This window comes from Pezoporus wallicus, unplaced genomic scaffold, assembly GCF_028554395.1.
Source record: "Pezoporus wallicus isolate ANWC-B61680 ecotype Strahan unplaced genomic scaffold, APGP_CSIRO_Pwel_v1 contig_5767, whole genome shotgun sequence".
NCBI classification, from domain to species: domain Eukaryota; kingdom Metazoa; phylum Chordata; class Aves; order Psittaciformes; family Psittacidae; genus Pezoporus; species Pezoporus wallicus.
In genome coordinates, this window is record NW_026640599.1 from 2905141 (window position 1) to 2932114 (window position 26974).

General features: G+C 37.7%; 1 protein-coding gene across 5 annotated transcripts in view; it reads left to right on the forward strand.

Annotated features, from left to right (window-relative positions):
• The window catches only part of TBL1X (transducin beta like 1 X-linked), a 191119-nt gene that overhangs the window by 8944 nt on the left and 155201 nt on the right, over nucleotides 1–26974 (forward strand). The window contains exon 1 of one of the 5 annotated variants that reach the window (XM_057419450.1): nucleotides 18582–18704. The exons of the other annotated variants lie outside the window; for them this stretch is intronic. The gene's annotated coding sequence lies outside the window, so the exon portion shown is untranslated. Of the gene's footprint in view, nucleotides 1–18581; nucleotides 18705–26974 lie in introns of those variants that run through there. 5 annotated transcript variants of the gene reach the window in all.

Genomic DNA, 26974 nt, shown 5'->3' on the forward strand with positions numbered 1-26974 from the left:
TGTTAATCTTCTGTTAATCTGTACATTAATTTCTTGGCTATCAGTTCAGTATAGGGTATTAGATTGGCTCTGAACAAGCCTCTGTTGGGGTTTTCCAACCTTTTTGTAATTGCTTTTAAAATGTTTAAACTCTTCTTTCCTTCCCACCTTTAGTCCCAGAAAACCTATTGGAGTTTCCAGTGGAGTTTTAAGAGATTTCATTTTAATGGATATTTTCTGTGTTTTGTAGTTGTTCTTTGTCAGAAACATGAAAACATGGGCAGCACCAGCAAGAACAGAATTGATGATACATTTATGTTCTGAATATTCAACAAATCCTGTTACAGCTATGGCCTGGTACTGGAAAAACATGCTTGGCGTGTGCAGAAGACTTCTAGGATCAGGCCTTATATGATGGCACCACAGATTCTTGACTGATTAAGTAAACGTTTCTGAGCCTTTTTTAAAGTTGTGCATGACATGTGATTTTAGCTTTTATCGTAACAGTCAACATTTTTGTAATGAAACAGATTGTGGTGTCCCTTTCCTTTCCTGTAGCCCACATAAGTAGTCTTTTTTTGTATGGCATAACTTCCACAATCTATCTGGAATGCCATTCTCACCTGAATTCTCACAAGGTTCTTTGAAGTTTGTGTAGCTGATAAACATGAAGTTGAGATTTAGAGCGTAGTTTCTTTAAAATGTGCAGGAACTGCTTTGTCTATGTTGAAATTGATTTAGGCTTAATATTTTGCAGTATAATGTAAGAGATAGCAATTTGAGGTTGCAAACGCATATATCGAAAAGAGACCAGCTTAAGTGGATGCTTGGAAACTATGACTTTTTTTCAGTCAACTGCCCTTAGTTTTTCAGGCCAGCCACATGAAAAGGGCTAAATAGCCAGTAGCAGCCAGATCTAAAGCAGCTGGCAAGCAGTGGTAGCACGCTCTCATCATAGCCAGTCTAGATCATGTATAGTCTCAAAATTATGTTGCCAGCTGTGGCCTACCATATAAGAAGCCGAACATGTGAAGTCCAGCACCTGATCCTTGCATTTTGTGTAAGGGTGACGAGTACCATACACTCCATTGAGACCATGTGCCAGCCTTCCCACACAGCGGTAGATATACCCTGTGAGTTTCATGTTGGCTGGAGGCCAGAACTGTACTTTCTCTAATCCCTTCTGAGATGAGTCTCAGCAGTCTGTCTCTCACTGCTTTGTACAGACTGCAGCACTGTGCCTACCTCAGCTGGGCAAAGCCTCTGGAGATGGGCGTCCTGCGGCTAGCTCGGCTGACACCAGGGAGGCTCAGTTGGAAGGCAGAAATCTGACAGTGTGTAGCACAGTGCTTCATCCTTCATATTAGATGCTGGCTATAGAAAGAAATAGGAAGGTTTTTGCTCCTAAACGCAAAAATAAAAGCCCATAAAAACCCCACAACTTAGAATGAGTGTGTTTGTATATTGGTGATGTGTATGTGTTTTTTACACCTTTACTTTTTTTCCTTTGGGGTGGTTGGTCTGGGTTTGTCAACTGCGGATAAGGAAAATTACACACAAGGGACATTAAGTTTACTTTTCTAACCTTAAAAATAAATTTTCTGACTCAAACATTTCTCATTTAATGACTCAAACATTCTACAGATAGTTGTTTTACATGAATGTATAATTATTTATGCTGTTAGCATTGCCTTAATTGTTATTTTTGTCTCTGGAAATATGTATGGTTATTTCTCTGGTGTCTGAAGTGGAGTGAATATCTTGCCAGCCTATTTAACGTGCTAACGTATGTGAGAAAGTATGCCCTGTGGCCTGAAACATCATTTATGTATTTGCCAATTGCCTCAGTCTTTTAATTTCTGCTTGTATGCATTGCATTTGGTTAGGTTAAATTTATTATTGATTTCAACTGTTTGCAAATATTCAACTGACAGACCGTTTGCTTGTGTCTCCTTTGAGCCAGCATTTTACCTCCCTAGTTTATGGATGTTTCTTTTGAATGTTAGCCAAATGCATTCATAAAACCAGTAAGATTAAAAGAAAGGAGGAGAGCTGTGTGACCTATTATTTGTAAACAGTGTTATGAAACTGCCTTTCAGGGTTTGACTCTATTTTTTTCAAGTTTTCCTCTTTTATTGTGTTTCTGTGAGCTTCCCATCATACACAGCCATTTACTGAGATGTTCTCGTTTTCTAATTGCTATTTCTTTCTTTTTTTTTTTGTACATTCTTGTTTAGTTTCTTTTTCAAGACTAAAGCTACTAGGTAAATAACAGCAGTTCTCTAATTCTGTAGTTTCAAACTGTGGCTTGCAAGCTGCTAGGGAGCCCATGGATTGGTTTTTGAGAGGTCTTGGGAGGGGGAAGGAAGGAAGTCCGTTGTAATTCTGTTCAAATTCTCTGTACAAGGTATCTTTATAGGTCCACAAATTTAAATAGATTAAACCCCACCAATCTAATTATATTCTAAACTTCTTGAGGATGTGATGATATCTATTTTTATGACTTAGTGCTTTGTGGGTGTATATATCATTATGCAAGTAATAGTCTTTGTTTTCACAGAAGGTAATTTATGCCAAGATTAAATTTTGGCATCAGTTCTGTTACATTGTATAGATTTTTATGAAAACATCCCTTCGCTTTTGTACGTGTGTGATCAGTGTTCACTGATAGAACACAGATCTGGCTGATACTCAGTTGCACAAAGAATAGTCTAGAGAGAAGCATTAGGATTCCCTTAGTTTGTGTTTATCAGGTCTGTCATACAGCAAGCCTGCTCTTTTCATTTCGGGGGGAGGGGTTTATGCAAGTACTGTTTTTGTTTTTAGACTCCAGCCATTTATGTATGGAACCACTGCATTTTTAGTAAATCCAAATTTTTGTATCGTAAAATGTCAGGAATTTTGTTATTTGATGTTACTACATATCTGTTCTCTCCTTTGCTTGAGAGCAGCATTCCTTGCTAATGTTAGGAGGGGTTAGGACAGGAGGTGTGTATGGTGAGAGTGGGGGTGGGAAGTAAAACAGGCTCTGGCTGTTTACACATTCCAGGCAACCATAGATCTGCTCTCTTTGAGGCCTGAAATATTTTCTTTTTCACTATCAGTCTTGCAGATCTGGGGTATTTGGGCACATTGCCAATAAAAATAAATAGTTACGTGTTAATCTCTTAGATTGAAATGTAATAAACTGTATTTTACCTTTTTGTGTGTGTGTTTAATGATTTACAGCACTTTGAAATTAGAATGACATTTTTAGAAATACAAAAAACTGTGATTATTGCTATACTTTCTTCAAGAATTGCCTATAAAAGGATAAAATAAATTTGACTCTTTTCTCCTTACTAGTTTATTCCAAAGGGAAAGTTGCATAATCAAAATATTTTTGCTAACTAGATTTTCTATTTTCGGCATGATAACCTTTGGCTCAAGGAGCTGATGGCAAGTTCCTCTTTCCATGTACTGTGTGTATGTACATGCATTTCTTTCATTTATTTTGAGGTGGGTTTAGTCTGCTTTATGGACTTCCATTTGATTATTCTGGTTTCCAGCACTTGTGTTTCAGAGTTCTGATGAAATCAGATACACAAAGCCATCCACCTGCACGCCTCCTTTTTTTTTTTTTTTTGTGAATATTGGAAATAATTTCCTGCAGCCTTCACTAACAGACTGAGCAGACAGGCAGATGAATAACGATTTGTTCCAAGTTCTGCATAATGTAATGAATAGACCTTCTGTTTATTATTATTTATTATCGATGTTTGTATACATGTGATTTCCTTCCCTGAAGCTTGCTTTCCTGGGTTTCTTAAAGCTGTATGCTCTGTGCCATTATTGTTTTTTCCCCAAGTGATGCAGTAATGCCAGTGTCACTCCAACAGCTTGCTTTGCTGCTGGGACTTGACAAGGCTCGACTTTTTAGCGTTGCTGCTTTCTAGATAAAATTTGTTGCCCTCCAGAAATACTTCCTTATAATTATGACACAAAACCCAAGAGAGTGCCATGGAGATAACAGCTGTTACCTTCAGTCTTAAGACCACTAGCACATGCAGTGCAAAAACTATTTCAGACTGTACAGCCTTTTTCCCTAAGACAGTTAATTGCTGAAAACATCCTTGCATAGCTGTGACTGTCATCTAATTGGTGTTTATCGGCGTTAAACTGCTTTGGAAAAGCTTCAGGCTATTGCAGCTAGACCACCAGCAACTTGGATAAACACATGGTAATATCTCTCTCTTGACTATGTTTTCAGGAACAAAGTAGTGCTCTTGTCATGTAGCAACCTGGATCTAAAGCCAGAGGTTGTTTGGGGTCGCTGTCAGGCGAGATCAGACTGTTGAGTTTAACCTAAATAGAAGTAAACACATAAGGTTACATGCACCTCATTATTTCTGTGCTTTTATGACACACTCAAGACTGTTTGTACACTGGCTATGGCTCATGCTGATTATGTTCTTAGTAACTTGTGTCTCTAGCATATGTGCTAGGTGGATGCTTTAAGAGGCCAACGTTCCTGAATATAGATATCTAAAAAAGTGGCTTGGTTTTCAGAAGCTTTGGGTAGGTACAGTTCCAGTTGAAATGAGAGGGATTAGTGGCTGCTTAGTGCCTGGATAAGTAATCAGTCTTAATAGAGAGGTGCATTGTAAAATTCTGACAACACATGATCACCTCCCTCTTTTTTTACCCATGTTAAAGTAGTATTTTAAAAAGTGTTTTAAAGAAGAAGATCCTACCAAGTGAGTACTGCCAATCTGTATATAGGTTTTATTTTTTCAATCTTTATTTTTTCTTCAAAGGGCAAAATTTGGTTGTGACACTCAGAAGCAGGTCCTCACATATAAAATATGAGTTACTCTATCAAGGTAGTGTATAGTTTTCATTGAACTTGGAGGGTCTTTACTGTAAATTGATAAAAAATTGATAAAATTGATAAAATTGATAAAAAGTTTGTTTAGTTTTATTTAACAAATGTAGTGGGAACATGTATTATTATTGTAGTGATGGTTTGATTTAGTATTATTGCAAATATTTCCTTCCCTAAAAAACATGAAAACATGTTTTGTGGTTGGAATAGTAGGAATTGGGAACCTTGTTCTTTTTTAAGCAAATAAAACCCCTAAAGAAATAAGAATATGAGGTATAGTGACCTTGTGCAAATAACCCCCAAATGCTTCTGAAAATTAAACAGATTTACGTATCAGTTATGTGTATAAATATCTAGAAATGAGTAGTACCAGATTATGAAATTTACTACATAGGAATTATATGCAAATTGCACAGGCTTGGTGGTTGGGTTTTTTCTTATTTTTTTTCTTATTTTTTCAGTAGCTTAGAAATATCAGCAAGATGTTTGAGGAGAATTTAGTGGAAGATATTCGTTAAAAGAAATCTGATGTGATGAGCAGTTCTTGTCCACAGACAATTGAGGACCTGTAAAATAGTAGCTCAGGCTTCCTTCTAATTTCTTTTTCTTCTTGTTTAGGTTGAGAATGTCGGCTTGTATGAAGCGTATTCTAGGCTGCGTAAATATTGACAATTAATTTTAAGCCACAGAGAATATGATTATTATTGTTTTTTTTTAGATATACATTTAAAGTTTCTATTATCTTTTTGGCTAATAACAACAGTCTTTGGCAGCTGATTATAATGTAACAAGTTTTCTTTGTTGACCTAGCAAAGCAGCCTGGGGTTGTTAAACAGTACAGATACTACTTACTTACTTTGATTACAATTGTTAATTAGTACTTATTATTTTTTGTTTCACAAAATTTCCTAGGAATCTTATTTATGAATCTGTCTGCAGTAAAAAAATAAGTGGACAGTGGGGCCTTGTCACAGGAGCATGCAGGTTGTGATGAAAAGGGGCCGTTATCATACCTGTTTTCTTTCCTCAACCCCAGCTGATCAATGACTAATAGGTACGTTTACATAGTTGTAACAACATCTAACTGTATATCGTTATAGGTTCAAATTAGGAAGGAACCCCACCTTCCCCGTAAATGTGAACAGTCTGTGGTGTGTCAATAGACCTTTCATAGTTAAATAATAAGAAAGAAAAGGACTATAGTGCAGTCCTTGCAGGAGGAACATGTCTCCCAACCAGTGTTTTTTTTGTGTTTTTTTGTTGTTGTTGTTGTTGTTGTTGTTGTTTGTTGGTTTGGGTTTTTTTGTCTTTTGCAACTGCTGTTTCAGAAAGGTTTCTCTCATGATTGGTTTCATGATTTTTGAATGTGATAGTTTCAAAGCCTATTCTAGGGTAGCTTGCTTCCTGTGAAGAGTGATAATTAGTGAGGTGCTCATATATGCTACATAGTGCGGGTGAGAAATAAATTGTGTTTTGATCCTGCAGGCCTTGCTTCACTTACTGAGCTTTGTGTTCCTGGGGGTGGAGAGGGAGAGAGAGAGAAGCAAACAGTGCTGTTTCAACGTGGTTTTATTGGAGAGAGAGATGCATGCATGCCACCTTTCCCCCAGGTTCTTATCAGTGGTAGGTCTGGCTAAGGCTGGTAGCAAAACAGTAGCTTAGAGAGGCTGTGATCTCTTGGAAGGTAAGCATTTACACATCACTGGTTTTCAACCTTTAATTGGGAAGTGGCCTTTGTGAAAGAGGAAATTGGTTCTGCAAGTGTTAAGAAATTGCTACAAATTGTCTTGTTGATTCTGTTTTAAAAAGGACGCAAACAAGCAGAAGTAAACCTAAGGAAAAAAAAAATCCAAAAACCCAAACCCTCAATATCCCTCACCAAACCAAAATTAAGCAGATAACAGACTTGTTAACTGAGCACTGAGGGTTACCTTAGGAGGTAGGTGCTTACATTTTGAATTGATTCTCAGTTGTCAACTTGATGTGTGTGGGAGGTAAAGTGAACTTTTCATGAAAAACATTCTCACAAGAACAGTTGCTATTCATCGTTCTTCTGGTACACTAAGGTGACTGGAAGAAGGGAAATGGCAGTGTTTTCAAGTCTTCTAAATCAAAGAATTGCCTCACGTTTTTGAAGCAGTGATCTTTAGATCGTATCCAGTTCTTTGGCTGCTGGAAAGATATACTGAATTTTCCATTAAAGACAGTTTTCTTATTTTACAAATCTGTAATTTTGTCATTATAATTGCAAGTATTTTAATTAAAATGCTGATGATAAAAAGAGTATTTATGTAAAGGAGTTGATTATGCCTGATGATACAGGATCAAAATTAGGCCAAAATTTGGATGTTCTCCATCATGCTTCCTTACATGGACATGTACGCCTTTATTTTAGTTGTCTGTAATAATTTGCAGCGCATTTCGGGTGTTGTATGATTGCCAGTACTGTGCAGGTTGACACTAATCTAAAAAGCAGCTGTGTTTAGAGCTGAGAAATGATCTTCTTGCCAGTTACAAATATGTCTCTTTCCTCCTTGAACTGTCCTCGGTGTAGAAGTAAACTTCATAAAGCCATTTCTGCCCTAGTATTTAGCCTTCCAGTTCTTAAACATCAAAATCAAAGTGCTGTTAGCTGCATTTTGATCAATATGTTGAAATTGAATCTTTAAAAAGTTTCACTTTTTATGAGGCTTCACTTCCAAATGTATTTATACACTTAAACAAATATTTTTTTGTGAGTGTGTCTATTGTAGGCCAGCCATTTCTTTCATGTAAGATATGACAATAGGTATTTAATAATTATGCCTTTGCTTAATGCATACGTAGTAGTTTCACCAAGTAAACAGCAGTACTCGTATGCAGAAAGTTCAGTGTGTGCATATATGAGTGTATGTTTAGGACGTGGCCTTAATTGGTAGTGTATAATCTCTAAGAATTTCCTGTCCATCTTCTACTTTGTAGATTTTTAATTCAGTACCCAGTAAATGAAAACTTTCAATGGACACTGAACAACTAGTTCCTGGGCCTTCTGGTTTATCTTTGTGGTTTGTGTTTTATCTTTATCTGTGTACTTCAGTGCCCTCTCAGCCAAGACTTGGTAAAGGGATGTTTGGCTGCCACCTGCAAGGCTCTTAAGGAAGAATGTCTGTGAGGCTTCTATGTAAATAACATGGCATTTAATAATGGGAAAGTTGGCAACTCTGTTAATTGCTCATGAGGCATACCTATGTAGAACTGTGCTTTGAAAGTTTCTTTCAAGTAATCTCTCTATCTTGAGGCTGAATTTTTATATCCAGTAGCAATGTAGCCTCATTCTGCAGCTGAAAGCAAAAAAATGCATATTCCAAACATTGTCTAGTCACAGTTACTTCTTCCTGTTACAGTCCTTAGAGAAGCTAATGCTCTGCTTTGGAGATGGAGGCCTGTCACCAAAGGAATGAAATAAATTGTAGTGGTATTCAAAGGATAAAATGAAAAAACAGGTGTGGAGATCACAGATGAAACTTTAGTCAGATGAAGGAAACAGTTGTAAATATGCAGTTTAGTTCATCATGTAGGACAGAGGAAACTTGTGTACTTCCCAGGCAGTCTGTAGGTGGAGTTTTGAGTGTTTTATAAATATCCGGGGTCCTTTTTCCCTCTTGCATTGAACACAGGCTTTTTCAAAGGCTTTCTGCCTGAGTTGGGCACTAGACTTCATTTACCAAGCTGCTTTGAGAAAAAATGTAGATGCTTCTTATATTGTTAAAACACATTGTTTACAATATTTTCTGAAATTGCTCTGAAGCCGCTTTGCTGGTCTCTTTCCTGTGTCCCTCATGGTAGGGTGGAGAGAAGCCATATTCATAAGCTGCTGGGCCTTGCAGGCCACCTGCTAGTGTCACAGCTGGCTCCTCGCTGCTTATGCATGTTGGTGCACACAGGTCTCCTCTGTCTTGGCTAAAGGATCTCCTGGCACAGCGTAACGTGTTTGATGGACCCTTTGTGCCCCTCCCCAAAGACTGAGGAAGAAAAACTGTGCCACGGATGTTTAATGTGGCAAAATGCATCTATTGGGGGGTATTTGGGGAAGTCAGGGAAGAGGTTAACAGCAACAATATGAGGCAGCAAGGCCAAATTTGCATGGCATAGCCATATGGCTGTTGAAATGCAACTGTCAAATTGCTTCCTGTTGGTGGTTAAAGAGGGCTGGGGTGCACCCTGTGGGAGGTGTCATGCTTTTTGTGTGGGGACCACCCTTCTTTGTGAAGTAGGGACTGCGTGAGGTGCCCTTCTTGTTTCCTGCTCACCAGCAAGGGCTGTCTGTCGGCTGTGGCTGTTGTTTAATGCAATTAGTTTTTATTGACTAAGATGACCTTAATAGGTTTCATTTATGTACCTTGGTTTTACTGCAGTTTAGCCCTCTAAATACTCAGGAGGCTCTTAAAATAACAAAGATAATACTAATTAGAAGCTAAAAGGAACCTAAGGCTTTAAAACAATATTTCATTTTCTTTACTCATTTTTTAATGCATGTATGCATTTAAAACTGCACTGTCAATCTTGGAGTTGTACAACAGCTAAAATGTTTAGACAAATGATAGTTGAGGTTACTATAAAAAAAATAATCTATGTAAATATCTCTCAGGGTTTTTTTTTTCCCCTTCCCTTTTTATTTTCATATTTGAGACACTTGTCAGAGTCAGTTTCATTGCAGGCCACCAGGGTTGCTGTTTTTCCCATCCAGTCTGTTGGATGCTTTACCCAATAGTAAAGTTATTTTTAAAATATTAAGAATAACCAGAAATTATTTTCAAATCCATAAAAGCAAACATAAGAATTAGGATACTTTACCCTCTGAAACTGTTCTACCCCATTTGTTTAAAATTTAGCAGATTTCACACTGACGGTATCTCTGAAAATGAGGGGAAAGAGAAGAAATAGCAATAGCTAAATGAAAGGGCTTATAGTTAAAGGCCTAATGTGCAATAGAATATTTTTCTGCCATTTTTGCATTCAGCAACAAAAGAATAAAGGCAGTACATTGAACTAGAGGCTAAACTGTTCTGGTTTGAGATGAAAATTTATCTGGTTTACTGTACTATTCAGAATATGTTGTTTGTTTTTCTGCTAATGAGTGCATGTCAGATCATTGTTTACCAGTTACTGTTCTAAATCTACTGTCCAAATCGCAATTGAAGTTGGCAGAACATACAGGAAATTTCAAGGCAGCTAAATATCATTGTCCAGAGCTTCATTTACCCTATATTTTTGTAACTTCAAAATGACAACTGATTGAGGAATAGGCATGTTAGGGTCACCAGCCCAGTATGGTATTCAGTTCAAATAACTTGTATTTTTATGGATTCACCTTATTTAAGCGTTAATTGAAATCTCAGTGTTACTACCTTTAAAATTAAAAATCCAGTTGTCTATTAAAAATAGAGTGTCTTTAGTGTAAGATGCTAGTACAACTTCTCTGAGACTTGTTTCTTGCCCATTGGTTTGAATTGCACAACCTGTACGTTGTTAACCAGTAGTAGAAACTGAATAGCTGAAAATGAAGTCTTGAGGACAGTAACCATTTTTTGCCCCTCAGTGAGGGAGTACACATAAAGCACCGTACTTTTCCCCTGACTGTCCATGGTGGTATGAACTGGTACGTTATTTAGACGTTTTGTTCAGCTGACAAGTATAGCCATTTCACTGGGTGTTATCTCAGACTGCCTGAATGTAGGAGTATGTACAGGTTTAGAGGAAAAAGAAACTGAAATCATCAGTCTGTGTGCCCTGGGCATGTTGATGGGTAGGGCTAGGGTGACTTCCGCTTGATTTCAGCACTTACCGGGAGAGCTTGAGTTTGTGTGGTGAAAACTAAATGGTAAATCAGTCCATAAACTTTCCTGGTGCAGTACTAATGAGCTTGGGGACCTCGAGTTGGTATGCATCACTTGTCTAAGTGTTACAGAGGTTTCCCCAAGAAACGCACTTTGTGTGGTTTGCATTCACAGAGTATCTCAAATTAGAAACGACCTGTATAGATCAAGTCCAACAACCTGCTTCTTGCAGAACCACCTAAAACTAAACCATAAGGACTGTGTGTCATTCAGATGCTCCTTAAGCTCTGGCAGGCTTGGTCCTGTGGCCACTTGCCTTGGGAGCTTGTTTGAGTGACCAGCCACCCTCTCAGTGAAGAACCCTTTCCTAATGTCCAATCTAGCATTGTCTCTCTCTGTCTATCCATCCCATAATAGAACACATAGCTCTATCAAGCAACATCAGCCATGTTCAGCAGTGTTAGTACGTTCAAAGATGGGGGATTCCTACAGTTGTTGTGAGAAGTAGTGGTTGAGGTGATGGAGACCAAAGTCACACTATTTCCTCACAAGATGAGAAGAGTGCAGCTCTTGGTTCGTTCTGTGGGGCAACCACCAGTTTGGCAGGCGACTATGAGTATGTGTGTACTGACTAGCCAGGCAGTACGTGGCATAACTGCATAGTAGAAGTTTGTGGGGCTCTTCAGCAGACATGGAATATGAAAGTGTAAAAAAGCAGATACCTTCAGTTCTGCTGCTTATAGAGCAACATATTTATTCATTGTGTGGGCTGCAGTCTGGTATGAACTTAATTCAAAGGCTGTTGCAAGCGCCTATTTGCAGAAGGGATATGAACTTAACTCTGTTTAAAATACGTTTTTGACTGTAATTGTGAAATGCAGATGAAGTTATAAATCCATCATTGAACTGACTATTTTAAGCCCATCTAGTCATTTCTCCAGAGATTAGATTTTAACAAATGAGATATTTTTAGATGGATTAAATGAGGATATACCACATGCCAGAGGTATGAAGCAGCTTTGTAAGTTTTAAGTTTAAAGCCTTGTGTTTACAATATGATGTTTGAAATCTGATGGTTTACAGAATTTGTCATGTAGTGTACCATTATGGAAACGTAACAAAGCTCTAAATGTCTGTAAAAATGTTGTGCTGAAGTGAATAATCATTAGATATATTTATTGTTTACCAAGAAAACAAAATATATAATTAAGACATCTTATGTAGTCAGTTACTCTAACTCTTGCATGAGGACTTTCTTTTATTAAGCTATGTGCAAAAGCATCTATAAATTCCTTTGAGAAGTCGGTGTATGATGTGCAACACATAAAGACTTCCTGGTTTTTAGATGGCATTTCACCCTAGCCCTCAATAGGTATGTGAAATTTCTGTATGTTTGTTTGTTTTCCCCACTTGGTTTCTATTATGGCCCAGATGGCATTTGAAAATACAACTTGCACATAGCAAAATGCCTATTTCCATCAGTATGTACATTTTTTGAAATTAATTGTGATATGGCTTTTGTCCAGGCTGGTCTGAATAGGGCAAACCGCACCCTGGTGTGCATCCAACACAGCATCACTAGCTTGCCAAAAGAGGTGATTAGCTCACTGCATTCAGTGTTGGTGCGGCCTCACCTTGAACACTGTGTATTGTTCTGGGCCCCACAGTTTGAGAAGAATATTAAAGGTCCTTGAATGTGTCCAGAGGAGGGCAACAAAGCTGGTAAAAGGGTTGAGAGGAATGTCCTGTGAGGAGCAGCTGAGGACTTTAGGCTTGTCTAGGTTGGAGTGGAGATGGCTGAGGGGCGACCTCATTGGTCTCTACAGCTTCCTGAGGAAGGGAAGTGGAGAGGGAGGTGCTGAACTCTTCTTCCTGGAATCCAGTGATAGGACATGGCAGGAATGATTCAAAGCTGCTTCAGGGCAGGTTTATACTGGACATGAGGAAGCATTTCTTTACCAAGATGGTGGTAATTGAACAGTGGAGCAAGCTTCCTTAGAGACGTGGTCAATGCCCCAAGCCTGTCAGTGTTTAAGAGGCATTTGGACAATGCACTCAGTAACATTCTTTAACTTTTGGTCAGCTTTGAATTGGCCAGGCAGTTGGACTAGATGATCATTTTAGGTCCCTTCCCAGTGAAATGGTCTGTTCTGTCCTTTAGCATTCTTTAGCTGTGGAGCTCCTATTAATTTTGTTACTAGACCTGTAGAGCTTGGATCTCATAGATGAGGCTAAGTCCTATAAGCACACAAAGCACAATAAAAAAACCACCCAGGCATCCGTGTAGACTGGGTCTTGATAGAAAGGTTGCTTTGAATGTGGGGATGTGACAGTTCAGGCATTTTGGAACATCCACTCTTGGCAGTCAAGTCAAAGAATTTGTTACAGTCTGTTCTCAATATTATTTTCCAGGCATAAGAAGCTTTATGCTCTAGTAATGATGACAATGTAAAAAACAGTGTGATAGCCTCGTACCACCTGTTTAGATGGGCCTGTTCTGCGAGAGGTGCTGTTGTCTGTAATTTTGATTTTAATTAAGTTGTAATCTGTTTAAACTTGGTCCATTTACCTGTCCCCTTGCTTTTAAGACAGCAAGTATCAAGTGGTTTGATTCATGTTATATTGGATTATAAAACACCTCTCTAGTAATGAGGTGCTTATTCTTAGCAGTGATTCCATACAGAAAATGTAATAGATGTAAATATATGACTGTACTCAGAGTTGGGGGGGAGAATGGGTTTGTGAAATGGCAATATAGTGGACGATTCAGCAGCCATTTTTGTTCCATTTCAAGTATAATAAGCAGTGTGTTCTGAAAGCATGCAGACCTTCCTGCAAAAAATTGTCAGACTTTGATTCTGGAGACAAGGGATTATGTTGGTAGCTGGAAGAGAAAAATTGGTTGTCCAGGATTAAGCTTGTCATCTGTTATCATGATCTTCCCTCCACTGACGCATCCAGGGTGTGACTAGTACTTGGTTTTGTTTCCTCATTGTGCTCAGCTTTAATTACCTGTATTTAGAATGAAATTCCTTGAAACTGAAAAGTTGTACTCCTTTTGAGATGCTACACCACAGCAAGCTATTTCCCTCTCGTTAGGTACAGCAGTGAAGAAATGGTGCTTTAAGTGACTGCACTGTGTGGTTGGGTGGGATGTGATCCATTGATGCAATGGTTAAAACTTAAAAGCCTCCTTTCACCTGCTTTTGCTCTCTATCTGTTCCTCTGAGGAATTATTAACAGGTGCTAAAGGCACAAGTGCTGCATGGCCCCTAACTTTCAGTGCACAAAGATCAAACATACTCTTTAATAAAAGGAAACTACTGGAGTTAGAATTCGTTGTGACTGAGGACTAATCTGACAGTACTTGCTAGGTTTTAAGTGAGAGTGAAATATAGCTGTTAACAGTCACATCAGCTCTTGTTTTTCTATCTGTTTTTCATCTTCTACCACAGGGAGGACACTAGCAGAATGAGGAGGGATCACGAAACTATTTTAATAAAACATTAAGCACTGTTGAGAGGGCTATGGCTGGGGTTGCTGCACTCAGAGATGCAGACACTCTTCTAAAATAAGTAAGATTATTTTTCCCCTCCTTTTTTCGTTCGTAACATCCCATCCTCCACATCATGTTTATTAGGCTGAAGATTTTGAAAAGATAACATTTGCTTTCTCTCCATATCAAGATCTTGGTGCCATCTGCATTGACATTTTAACCTTATGAGGGAGAATGCATTACGTAGAGTTTCCATTGGCCTGCAGAATATTAAGTTTTGAAAACGTGTAGTTTTCTGTGAGTGAAGCAGAGCAAGCCACAGAGATGGTCTGTGCTTGTCAAAATTAAATTGCCATTTGTTTTTCTGAAAGTTAGACTTGAGAACTTAGCCTACCACTTGCTTTCCTTCCCTTCTCTCTACCTTTGTTCAGAAAACATAATACTCTGAACAAAGGCCAAGTTCTTAATAGCACAAGTGAAAGCATAACTATAATTTGTAGTTGGGAATACTGCAAGTAGCATATGTGGCCGTACATTCCTTTGGCAAGATGTTATTCACATTCTCCTTGAACATATAATTATGTATCATTGCTTAATAAGGAGAGAACTTCTTTGTCAAACATTTCTCTGTAGTGTTAAGCTTTCAAACTCTATATTGTAATAGAACATTTTGGAAGGTATCAGAAGATTCAACTGCTGCATTTTTTTTTTCTCCTGATATGGGAGATAACATTGTTACAACATTAATTGTAGTCTAAAATAGGTAAAAGTGTAATATGCAGTAGTGTATTTGTGCATAAGTAGTACAGGAATATAAATGAAATCTGTCTTGACATGCACTCATGATGACATTTTTCCAGCTTGTTTACAAAATGAAAGACTATCTGTCTCTGGTAGAAAATTCTGTTTAAAGCAGTCTCCCACTATCCTTTGAAGTGTTAAATCCTCCTAGGTTTCATTTTTTTTGGCACAAGAGTAGTGGATGTTTAAGAAGCCAACAACATTAGCTTGCACAGGAGCATTCCTGTCTTATTTTTGTTTCTAGGTCTGTTTCCTGTGTTGGGGGAAGGGGAATGAGAGCACAGCTGCTCCCAAAGTTCAAGATGAAGCTGCTTCTTTAGTGTGTTTTAAGTCTTGGTCACAGTTTCTTAATGGAAGTCTTTAAATGAGCTTTAGTCTGATCTTCAATTGCTCTTTTACAGGCATGAAATCTCCCCCTTCTCTCTTCTTTTACCCTCCATCCCAGTTCCCAGCAACTAAACCCAGTCACTAATAAAACAAAACTCCTAATGATCTGCAAAATACAGATCCAAGAGAACCCTCAGAAGCAGAGCATTTTGACATACACATTTCTGAGACCAAATAGATAATTGGCTCAGCATCAGTTTGACAAGATTGATCGATATTTGTTTTGAGATTACTTCCCTCTCCCCCCCCCATTTTTAAAATGTTGATGCCTCCCAGCACAGAAGATTGGCTACTTTGGATATCAAAGCTGATCCATCTGAACTTTCATTTCTCAGATAAGCTGAGCATCACAGAAAAGGAATTTTCTGCCCCTTTTTCTGTGGTACCTGCAGTAATTCAGATGGAGAGGTAACAGCCTAGTCCTCTCTTGCATTTCCTTGTATGTATTTTAAACAGTTTTCTTTCTCTATTTTGGTATACATATTTCATGATCAGAAACGCTGCTGGGTTGTTTGGTTTTTTTTAATAGTTTTACAAACAAACTAAAGCATCTCCTTCTTTTTGTCCAGTTAAGGTTTTTATTGGCCTGTGTTGTGATCATATGTGTATAAAAGAAATGAATCAAGCCTGCAATGAGAAGAATATCAGTGTTGCAGTTTTTAATTTCATGCACTAGTAGGACTTTCTGTTAAAGTAGCTTTGGTTATATAGACTAAAGTGTTTGGGTGAGAAGGAAAAGCACATATTGTTATATATATATTTTCCTACTTGAGAGCAGTTTGGCGGTTGGTATAGGAAAGGTATGTTTTTTTAAAATGTAGAATAATGGGAAATAAAATTGTTGCCTCTCAGAGGCATATAGCACAAAAAACTGGGTGCGTGGATGGAAGTCCAGTTCGCAGCGTGGATTTCTTACCCCCCCCCCCCCCCCCCAAGCTGAAGGTAGTTTAATCCCCAGAAAGCTGACAAAGAAGTTAACGCTGGACCTGGATTTACTGAAGTCTGGGCATTGCAGGAAGATAGTAGAGAAACCATTGTAGACCAGGTGACTGAAGTAGTTACAGCCCAGATACTGATCCAGGTAGAATGAGGAGATAACTGATGTAGGACTTGGTTAATACAGGACAAAGGAGAATCCCATGATGTCACTAATACTTGTCATCATGCATTTGTTAAAAATAGGTCTTGTTACACTGCTACTATTGCCATGTTTTCAAGGTGCTTATACTTCGAGCTGTACACAGCAGTGGTGTAAAAATACACATTTAGACTTATATGAGGCCAATCCCTTGACACTATTTGGTGTTTTCATGAAGAAACAAGAATGCTGCACAGTGAGAAGGACACACGTTAGCTGAATCAGACCTAAAAGAAGATGAATACAGTTATGTCTGAGGTCCTTGAGTATCTGTGTATACTAGTGGGTTGCCAGTCCTCCACACTTGAACTTTTTTTCACCTGTGCTCTGGTAAAAATAATCACAGGTTATAGATGATTCAAAGATTAAGAAAATAATAATGAATAGAGCAAGTTGCTGGGTGGCTGTGCTTGTCAAACTGGGCAAAGCGAGACGTTGCTTTAATATAGCAAATGTAACGTTGTGCTCTGAGAGACAAAGACATAGGAGTTCTTTTTAGAGCAAGAGACTCCATCCTGCGTGAAACATCTGCATCCAGAGGGCTGACATGATCTTTGGGTACATGAGGTAGAAGGTTTGGGAATGAGAAGGCAGATGGTACTCTGTCTGGCAGTGAGACGACTAAGGCTTTATAGTTTTCTTTAGTTCTGGTGTCCATAAGTAAAGAAGAAAATAGATGAAGGTTCAAAGAAAAGTCACAAGAATGATTAAAGGGTAGAAACAAGCCTTAAGTAAAAAAGATTCTTTGAGTTTAAGGTACTGAGCTTAACAGAAAGCTAAAAGGTATTCTCTTTGAGCCTTCATAATGTATAAATCTCTGAACTTCTGGTGTTTAATTCTAACTGGGAGAATAATGGAGCCCCTCTATTCTGATTCTAGTTCTGTCATGTCTTGACAGTTTTAAAAGCTTCACAGATTTTATATATAATAAGGTCTTAAGAGTATTCAGCTAAGTAGTTAAATATAATTACCTGATTTTATAGATGGAGAAACTGGGATAAAGTCACATGCTTTAGTTCTGCCTCTGGATTTTTTTATAGAGTACATTTGCAGAAATCTCAGGGTAAGGGTATTTTTTAATTGTGTTGCCCATTGAAATGGTTCTATGAATTTTCCAAATTCTGGGTAATGAAGTGTTCTGGGGTTTGTGTAAAGAAAATTTATATTTGTTATGTGAGCTGTGGTCGTGAGGGATTGTGTTAGTACCTGTGATCCTAAAACTGAAATTCAGAGGAAATTAAGATGGAAGTGAAAGCAAGGGGGGTTGATAATTATCTGATAACAAGAAAAAGTGAGCAGTAGCATACATAATAAAAATATTTTTAACTTTATTTAATAATCCAATGACATACCCACATATAGCTTATTTGGAAAAAATCAAGCAGGTAACTATATGGGCTGTGGCAGATTAGAGGAAGCTAAACCCAGGACAACTGTGAATTCAAGAAATGTGTGGTCAGAGTGAAATATATTGGGAATACACTCAAGGAAGAACAAATAGTTCAGCTCTTAACTTTTAAAAATGTCTCGTCTTATTTATAATGTAATCAGTATATCGCCCAGTGTGTATATATATATGTATATATAAATATGTATGTTATTTCTGTGGAAATAAAAATATTTCTTTTTTTATGTATGAAGTGCCATATGCTGATGTTGGAAGAAAGTTTTATTGCTGTTTTCTTAACCATTAAAATGTATATTGCAGAAAAAGTAATACAACTCCTAAATTATCATTGTTGATTTTGCGCAAATGTTCATTTTGCACTGTTTTTTCCTATATAAGTAGCAGGAGGCAAATACTGAACTAAATAATTAATGCAGTATACTGTATGGTGTTTTCAAGCAAAGTGCTTATGGTTACATAAACCAGGAAAAATATAAGTGAAACCCAGAAGCAGGGAGGGGGGAGGAAGACTGGAAACAAAGGAACAAGGCATGGAAAGAAGACCTGAAAGTTTGTATATAAGCAATTTTCATATTGGTGCATAAATATATATGCATTTTATCTAAACAGAATTTGACTAATCCTTCTCAATTTGAATTTTCTCAAGGATATCTGAGTACTTGCTATCCTGTGTCAACTGAATTATTTTTCAGGTATAAACTTGTCAGGAGATGTTCCAAGGACCCATTCTACTTCCACCCTCATGATATGATGGGGTGTGGTGCTTCAAAACTTGGCTACTCTATACCTGGGAAGAGTGAATCAGCTTTAATTAGGTCAGTCTTTTAATGTCAAAACCCTCAAGCCTTCCACTGTCCCAACAGATGCATGACAAGAAATTAAACCCATTAATCCCAATGCTGTGTGCGTATACATAAACACCTGAAACTTCAGTGTTGCTAGAGCTGTAAAACCAGATTTGTTTAGAATAACACCCAACAAATAACACCAAGTCCTGCCTTCAGCCTCTTCTGAACTCTAACAACCAAGCAAAAAAGTTCCAAGCAAACTACAAATGGTAATAGTCTTTCAAATGATAAGAATATTGGGATTACATGTTTATGAAAGTGTTTGGCAGATAATCCAGTTCAGTGCTGAAGTTTGTGGGTTCAGCCCTGCAGCCTGACATACAAGTTGTGGCTGATTAAACCTGAACTAACTTAGCTACTATGTCAGAATTATGTCCTTGCTCAGAGCTTTTCTAACTTTATCCAAGTGAAACAGGGCTCCGTTTTTTCCTTTTCTCAATGTTACTTTAAAAACCAGATGTTTTATATAAACTGTACAGTAATGTTGCTGTCTGCTATGATCAACAGGGAACATATTCTCGTTCGTACTCATGTATAGATGGTGGTGATTGGGTGTGTAGAAGTTTTTTAGAACTTGAGTGAATTTTACTCTTAAGTGGTGCATATGCTATGCACTTGTCACAAAAGTCACTGTTCATTAGTGTAACAGGTAATAGAGGTGGAATGTGTGAATACATTTATTGCTGTGGTTGCACAAGTCTTTTCTAAAATACCTTGTTCTGTTGTGTAATACTTCTGAATTAATATGGCGTGCTTTTTTTCCCCCTACTCAAGAGTATGTTTTTTTAACACGTGAACAATACAAGCAAAAAGTCCCAGTTTTTTAGATGGAGTGATTTATGGAACCAGGGAGGTGCCATAGAGTCTGTATCATTATTTGAAGATGGGGGGGGGGGAGGGATGGAATCCGGAAAGGAATCTGCTTGTTTTTTCCCCCTTTTTTATGTTCTCAGACCTCTGCAGAGTTTGATGTAAATAATTAGATGTTGTGTCTATTTTGAAACTAAACTTCTCAGGTGCAGGTGTATTTTAATGCTGACAGTTAGCTTCTATCCTACTTCTGTTCAGCGCTAACCTGCCTCATTTGGTCTGCATCCTTCTGTGATGTGTACCTGGGGGAAGGGAGGGCAAGATACCTTCTCAACTGTCCTGTGATTTATAGCAGTATAGGAAGAAACTGGCAGGACCCAATGATACCACATCGTATACAATTGTTGCCATCTCTCCTCTTGGTATACTTTCTCTTCCATTTTTCATGGTGGTTTTCTGGGTCAAAATTTAAGTGTTAATCTGATTGTCCCTCTGACAGCTGACTATCCTCATAGATTAAAAAAATCCCATTTTTAGCCATATTATTTTCTTGAAGACATCTGTCCTACATTTCAAGGTGCTTGGAGATTAAATCATTATTTAGTACATAGAAAGTTATCTAGTGACATCCTTACCACCCTTATGTTTTTAGAGGAGCAGGGATGGGGCCAGGGTCAGGAATGCCTTTCCTCCCAGCCCTTATTTTAAAATTCAGTTGTTTGTTTTTGTTTGTTTGTTTGTTCCCCCCCCCCCCCCCCCCCGACAAATTCTGTCAGACTGACTGTGGGGGGAATGCTAGCGTTTTCTTTTGGGGGGTTTGTTTTCTATTATTATAATTGAAATGTAAGGCTGATATTTTAAAATTCAACAGTAAAAATAAGCCAACCAAAATGCTTCATTCTCATTCAAGTTGTCAGTCTCAATTGTCATGTTCTTTACTTCGGTTGGGCCATTTCTACAATATGAAGCATGTATAATATTAAAGTAAATTATTAAAAATATAATGTTTTGTAATACATGTCAAATCAATGCAGTATTATAATCCATCAGTACATAGGAAAATAAATGGGTTTTATTTATTAATGGAAAGTGTTCTTCTGTCAAAATTTCTAACCAGCTGTACTTACAATTGTTTTACCAGAAAAATGATTTTTAATTTTATGGGTGTTGAAGAAACTACTTTGCATTTATAGCAGAAATAATAATTAAGAAAAAGATATTCTTGGCAGCAGAAGGTGTCACATACCATCCTTCTTTCTACCTTTTCCTAAAACCTGTCTGCTTCCATTATGGACTATGATACCATGGAGCCTCTTGGTATGTTTGAGTGCTGTAGACAAGTATTCTCAAGGAAGTAAGGCTGTCTTGTGATTTATGTGTGTCCCTCATATTAAAATGCATTACAGAGAAAAATGGATTGTTTAATATTACGTGCTTAGCTTTTGCACAGCTGTGGATGTTAATTGCTGTAGGCAGCACTTAAAAAAAAAAAAACAGAAAATCTGACTTCTGATTTTGTTTGTCTAGTCTCATGCACACTATTATCTGTGCCCAGTAGATTGAACAGTGAACCAGATTAATTCTGGAAGCAGCTTTAAGCTATTCATCCTTGCTGACTATATAGGTGCAGTTCAGTTATCAGGAATCGCTAGTGAAATTATTCCTGCTTGTTCAGAGATTGTCAGCTCCTTCTAGCAGGTGGTTCCCTTAAAGCACAAAAAGCTAATACAACAGGAGAACTTACTAAAATATAACACAGTGTGGCAATGACAAAGTGTTGTAAACTTCTGCTTGCTACAGTTTCATTTCTTGCCCTAGTCCAAAATGAAGTCTCAGATGTATCCTTATTCCAGAATACATCAGTGATGTACAACTGAAAATAAAGTCAGATCGTAGTGTACTGGTTATTGCTTTAAAAAGTCATTTGAATTGATATCATAAAAATCTATATGATCATAGCAATGTATAAAATTTCCATAGTTATGACATGCAAAGCTCATTTTTAAATTTGAAAGCATTATTGTTACGTAACACAGGTCATCAAAGCCTGGCTATTACTGAAGCCTAAAGCTTCCTAGACTCTAGATCCATTAATCCCAAAATGGAGAATAACATTTCATACATTCACCCTTGCATAGTAACAGTAATAAAGGCTGAAGTGAAGTACTGCACTTTCAGCGCTATGGCATTTCTGAGTGCTGAAGTGTCACTGGCAGAACAAGTTTAAGTGCTCGTGAAGAACTTGATCTTTCCAATCTTTCTATTTACCTGTAAAATGGCTACTACATGTGGTTGTGTGCAGCTGTCTGGGGAATCGTTTTGTGATCTGTTTTGCAGTCTTTTCACAAATGGATTTTTTGAGTGAAGACATACTACCACACAGGAAAAAAGTGTGCTTATATCAAGTTGTTTTCAATCTATGAACACAGAAATGAATTGAGTAAAATGCTAAGCACACTAAAATGTCACGCATGGAAATCAGTCTTAACCTTCTTGGCGAATTATCCAGTGTTGCTTCTTTGCAGAAGCCAGCAGTATTACCATGATGCAAGATGCTCCAGGCTTCCTGTGAATTTCAGCCGTCCCTACAGATGGAGGGTGAACGTGCCTGTGATTTAGCTATTATGTCCCATTTGTTCATTGACTAGAGGGAGAACAGTCAATCTAAGCTACTTGGGAAAACGGAGTTCTTCCTCTTTTTCTCTCTTATGAAAAATAAGTACCTTCATTTCTGCTACATTTTCCTCTAACTATCTGATCCTTACCTCAGGCATGATTGCAGGCATAGGAGGGTAGATAAACAAGTCTGGGACCTTTGTTATGCCTCACCTCCATCTTCCACGTCTAGAAAGGAGAAGTTGACCTCGTTTCATCTGTCCTTGGTCTGAAAAAAAAGGGGATTGAATAGGCTTTGCCACAGGAGGAGGGACAGAAATCATTTGAGAGGCAAGAGATGTGTGTGGGTGCAGTTAGCTGCTGATCTGAGCTGCAAGGAAATGCAAGGTTGGCAAAACGGATACCTAGTGAGGAATTCAGGGAATAACAGGGATCTCTGCTGCACTGCTGCATAGCCAGAGAGCTGCAGCAGGGAACAAGATTACTGCACTCTCTAAAATGGCAGCCCTGTAACTGCTATGTGTGTTATAGACACGCAGGAGGAGTTCAAAAGTCAAAGGGGGTTAGGAGAAAACTGAAGTGTGTTCATACAAAAAAAGAGGCTATTTTTTTTAAGTCAGGTATTTCTGATTTTTGAATAGAGTTAGCAATGCAAGGGAAAGACTTACACACATGCTGAATGGTAAACATGTCTTTTAGTGTGCTACCTCTTTTTTTTTTTTTTTTTACATACGGTTGTTTTGTTCACTGCTGATGAGAATTGCATTTCACTTTGGTTAAAATAGAAAAGAAACCTGATCTGCTCCTTCTGCCTTTAGAATGATCAGTCGGTTACTTTTTAGATTGGTAGGTATGATTCAGAGTTACAGTGGGGTTTTCAGCTCCAGCCAAATCAAGGTAGAAACACATGACTTTAAAAATACCTGGAAAAAACAGCAAATAGTGTTTGTGTCAGTTATCTTTTGTGGGTGGTTGTGGTGTGGTGTTTGTTGTTGTTTAGTTACTGGTGTGTTGTTTTTGTTTTGTGGGTTTTTTGTTTTAAGAAGAAAAGCCTTTCAGAAGCAGGGTACTTAGAAATACTCTGTGCATTTTCTGAAATCAGCATTCTGTAGCAGTGCTATCAAAAATTTTTAGGCATTTTGATCTGTATTGACTGTTTTAGACAAATACATTTAAATTCACACAAGCTACTGAAATTTATAAAATCTGTCAGTCTAATAGAAACTCCTCATTTATCTTATCCATTGGACTAAAGCTAAGATCATTTGGTAAAACAAATATCTTGTTTCTAGTCCAACCTGATCTTACAAAATTTTGAGGCCCCGCATCTTCTCCCAGTTAGGAGTTCACTGTGAAAGATAAATAAATACCATTTTGTGAGGGAGCATATGTGTGAAACTCAATTGAAAAAGGAAATATTTAGGGCCTATGAAAACCTGCGTAGTGATGGAAAGGATTTTCACAGCAGTGGGAATGCAGCAGGAACGTATTAATACGTGTCAAGATAATGTTCACAATTCAACTTCTTAATAAAATTCCTGTATTAGAATAAGTTTTGCATCTCCTGGTGCTGATCTGCAGTCTTAACAGTTATGCAAATACTGGTGTGAAAAAGAAAACCAGAAAATTACCACAGATTTTTTTGTTCCCCAAGTAAAATCAGTAAGACTTACACTTAATTAGTCCTGCTTGGGGGCACTCTACTGTCCATGGCTCTAGCCCTGGGGTTTATAATGCATGCCTTTGTGCTGCCTGAGACAGCGGTGTGTGGAGAGGTGTGTTGCCAGAGACCAGGCTGGTACAACATGTGCTGTCACTTCACACAGGCTGTGAGGTGGCCACAGGATAGAGTGTTGTGTGTATTGGATGGCAGGAACCACTATGGTGACTTTGGAAGTTGCAGGCTTTGTTAGGATATTCTACAGTGTGTTTTGTAAATCCTGTTTAAAACTCTACAGAAGTAAGCCTGCAAAGTTGTATGGCACAATGTTACCACAACTAAATGAGAAATAGCTATCTTAAAAAAAAAAATCCAACAGCCCAAACAACATTGCCACTGTGAAGGCTGCAGGCCTGGAAATCCAAAAACTTCCAACATAGTTATACTATACTTCCAGTAGCCTGGAAGGTTTTAGTCCATTTTCTGCATTGTCATCAATTACAGTATTCCCCTAAGTGTTAAGGTGTCAGCCTGCTCTATTTCCTCTTCACACCTACAGCATTTCTATATTTTTCATACCAGAAATATTTGCATTAGTCTTAAACTTTGCCAGTTCACTGCTGACCCATGTTTCTATAATGCTTTATTTACAGTGTGATTCTCCCTTTTGATATGAAAAGTCAACATGTTAGCTTGATAGGTTAATTTAAGTGATGTCATGACTTTCTCCAAATAAAGAAACACTAGGCTGTCAGCTGAGAATATGTTTTAACATAATCCTTACCTGTTATGATTATGCTGAAAGTAAGCTTGTTGTAATGAAAACAGGATGTTGAACTGAATTAAAGTTTATCTCTGGTACAGGGAGGAATCTGTCCACACAAAAACCTTGGCATGTGGTGGATTTTTTTCCTTCAGACTGAATTAAATATTATAATAATCAGAAGGCTGTTGTTTCCAGTTGTAAGTTGAAATAGTCGAGGAGTGCATTAACTCTGTGGCACATTCGTGTTTCAGTATATGCACTAGTGCTATTGCAGTTTTTGGCCTTTTAAACCTTTTTGATAATACTGATGTTCAGTGCTGCTTTACATCACCTGATCGTACTGCAACGAGCGGTGTGCCAAGAAAATCCTAAAGGGGTACTCCACATAAAGGTTAGTTGAAGAAAGTGTCCAGTATAGAAGTACCTGTTTTGGTCTGGCAAATTGCACAGATTACATAATGAGGTCTTAATTAGTCCCTCTGGTATGCTGAAATGCTGAGCTTGTGACAAAACTGGTGTTTACAAGGAAGTAGAAATGCTGAATGTATAATCAGGTGTATCAACATAAACATCTAGTTTTTCACTCTTTCTTTGCATGCATTGGTTTCCACCTTTTGCTGAATAATTGTTAGTGGGCCTTTCTTAAATTCCCCTTCCCCTATCTCCCTTGATCATCAGACTGTATTGAGATAAACTATTTTAGGTGTTTACTCTCTTATGTCTTTGACCTTAACCATTATAGGGTGTTATTCAATGACAGTGTGAGACAGTAAATATGGTAGCCACTCTATTCTATACCTTGTGATGGTTAAGCATACTACAAGACAGACCTTTTTGCATGTGTAATTTGTTGGTAACTTCCTGTGTTAATTTTTGGTCTCTGAGTCATACAGAAATAGTTTTATGTCATGTGTGAAAGGGAGTGAGGGTGGGCTGATGTGTGCACTGCTGTCTGTGAAGGCTCAGTGGGAAAAGGAGTGGCTGGAGAATGGTTCATTTTGATGGTTTTCAGACAGTGGAAAAACACCTCTTGGGCAACCACTAGCAGCAGCAACTGTCTCACCTTGATGCTCTCCCAAGAAATCAAGCGCAAGAGGCTCACAAATAGTTTCAATAACAATTAATTTGTGTATTACTTCTTAGTTGCTTAGTACTTCTGACACGTACAATACTACCCCTATTTGATAGGGCAGGAGTACCTTATTTTGAGCTACAGGAAACTCTACTGCCATCCCTTGTTTTTGTTTGCAGCAAGTATTGCATTTGTTTATCAGACGTTATGTAAGGTATCCTTTGAACTTGATATGTGTGATATTTCACAGGAGCACTGGAATATTGTTATTTTTCAGAATGCACTGTCAGACAATGCAAATAATATCAGTTCTCAAAATCCCAGTTTATAGGAACATAGTATTTTCTGAAGTATGCTATTTTAAAAATGGTGATGTAGTAGTGACACAAATCAATAAAGCTAGGGGATTTTAAGAGAGGAGACATGTTCAAAACATAACTCCTTCAGTCTTCCTGTTGCGCGCTGGTGCTAGCTGCTGCTCAAGCTTTAGTTTTAGTGTTGGTTCTAACTCTTTTGAACTTACCTGACAGGTTTATCTCAATCAACCACAGGATTTGTATGCCATCTCATACTTTAGCTTCTGATGTCTGTACTTAACTGATTGGTTTCCTATCTGCCTAGTCCATCTTTTCATTTTTGGTAAAATGGATTTATCTTGTTTTTGTGATTCAATGGAAGGAGTTGCTGAGGAATCAGATCTGGATCCTTTATTACATTTTAGCATTGTTCCTTGAAAATCTGATTATATTTTACAAATTACAGTAACATCTCAAAGGTAATAAATCCTGCACAGCTTGTTAAATATTCGATTTTTTACTTCTAGTTTCTTACTGAAGCAGAATGATATTATCCCAAAGTTTTCTGGGTGTGAAGTGTTCTGCTGTTGCTCTGGATGTTCGCTAAGCATTTGCCATGCTAGGACAGAATTATTTTGTCTCAAAGACTTTACATTCAGAGTATGATTTCATAACTGTTAGGTAAATAGTGGCTTTTTATTAATGATATTTAAATTATTGCCTCAAAAGTTGTGCAAAGGCAAGGGAAATATTTTTCTAGACAAATTCCAAATAATTTCTGTTTAATCTGTTTATCTTCCATTTTCGACTACATAGCTGATACCCATTTTTGTTATACGATGGCTATAAACTACACTTGCATGTCTCATGCATTGAAAATACGCAGCATATGCATATTTTTTGTTACTGCTGATAACCAAATTAAGAGTTTTACCAGTAATAATTGCTTCTGAGAGTATAAGGTATAGATCCATTTGCATTTATGAAATAATTTTAATTGGTGTTTGTCACTGGGAA